General features: G+C 39.4%; 1 pseudogene; it reads right to left on the reverse strand.

The window, feature by feature from the left end:
• Positions 1-715: 715 nt before the first annotated feature.
• On the reverse strand, positions 716-832 carry LOC126299907 (5S ribosomal RNA; annotated as a pseudogene).
• Positions 833-1,818: the final 986 nt, after the last annotated feature.

Here is a 1,818-nt window from a genome sequence, read left to right on the forward strand (position 1 = left end):
AGTCAGTTAGTTTATGTTTTCAAACTTTTGAAAAAATATTTATTGTTTTCAATGAATTATTATACCTGATTCGAATTTTTTTATATTTCTTAGCTAAATATAATCCAAAAATTTAGGTCTTTCTAGTAGATTTCAATTCCCCAATAAATATAATACTCAATCTTTTCAGATTCAAGACCTAACGTACATCAACATCACTAAAAAAAAAAGTATGAAAAACTGTGTTTGCAGTAAAAGTCCGAAACAAATAACGAAATTTGCATTTTTTAAATCCCTCTTGTTAGTATACCTTACTGAGAGTGCACTGATGTTACTAAGAGCGTGCTAAAAGCTATTTTCATGTTCTAGATCCTACTAACACATCAGTACCACTTTCAAAAGTATGTCGTTAATGTAAGTCAAAAACAAGAAACGAATTTTGTTTTATAAATTTTATATGGTGGTGTAAAGTACAACCTTTGGTAATGCACGTTATGGAAAATGTGTTGGTATTTCTAGGGTAACAGAACGTAATGCATTCAGTCGTCAATCCACGAGTGGCCTACCTGGATCATCCGACTGCCGTGTCATCCTCAGAGGAGGATGCGGATAGGAGGGGCGTGGGCTCAGCACACTGCTCTCCCAGTCGTCATGATGGTATTCTTGACCGAAGCCGCTACTATTCCGTCGAGTAGCTCCTCAATTGGCATCACGAGGCTCGGTGTACCCCAAAAAATGGCAACAGCGCATGGCGGCTGGATGGTCACCCATCCAATTGCCGGCCACGCCCGGCAGCGCTTAACTTCGGTGATCTCACGGGAACCGGTGTATCCACTGCGGCAAGGCCGTTGCCCAACTGAACATAATGGGAGTCCATAAAAGGAGTGGTATGTTACGTTAACCCTCTGACTGTTCTGGACTTGTTGATGCGCTCTACGGCTGTTGTCCCCATGTGCACTGGCATACCTTTGGCCCATCTCTCAGGTACTCTAGATGTGTATGCACACGCCCCCTTGTATCTGCCTTTGTGTTCTCGATGTGTTAGCATGGTCGGTCACTCTGGTGATCTGCACACGTCAACGCGTGAGGCACTTACTGGCCAAGTAGAGCAGCCAAGTAGCAGAATTTCCACCATGAGTGCTCAGGAGCTTTCTATTTGCTGCTGTGATCTTATTTGTGTTGTTGTTTTCATCTTAGTTTTTGTCTTACGAAATGATATGTTTTTGTGGTTGTGCTGAGGAAGTCCTCATGAAGGTGGAGAAAGACAATTGTATCTAGTAATTGGCATCACAGGATAAAAGAAAGTGAAGAAGAGTATTAGACGCCTCCTTATAAAGACCATTGCAGCTGTGTTCCTAGAAAATCTAGTTGGCAAGCTGTTATCATTATATGTAGCTATACTGTACTCTAAACGCTGCAAATAAATAAAAGATCTCGATGGCAATGAAATAATTTGAATATTTATTTATTGCCGATTACGTCTTGTGACATTCCTGCGAATTGGTTTCGATTAAAGCTGGGTCGCCCCCCACACAGAGCATCGTAAATATTAATGTGCGCAATGCCACAATACTCTACTCGTATTTTGTCAAGATATTAAATGCTGTTAAGGGTACCTGGACATCATGGTTAACAGTTCTTACTAGTATTTGGAAATTTAATAGTTCAAAAACCTTAAAAGATATTAGAATGACACTTTCACCAAATAATTTGTATATTGTGTCCTCTATGTGAGAAACATTTAAAAACTGTGGAATAAATAGCATAGTGAATATTATTTTCGTCTTATGTACTAAATTACATGTCATTTTTATTTTAGATACACTGCTCTTCGACACT

Source organism: Schistocerca gregaria, chromosome X, assembly GCF_023897955.1.
Source record: "Schistocerca gregaria isolate iqSchGreg1 chromosome X, iqSchGreg1.2, whole genome shotgun sequence".
Lineage (NCBI taxonomy): Eukaryota > Metazoa > Arthropoda > Insecta > Orthoptera > Acrididae > Schistocerca > Schistocerca gregaria.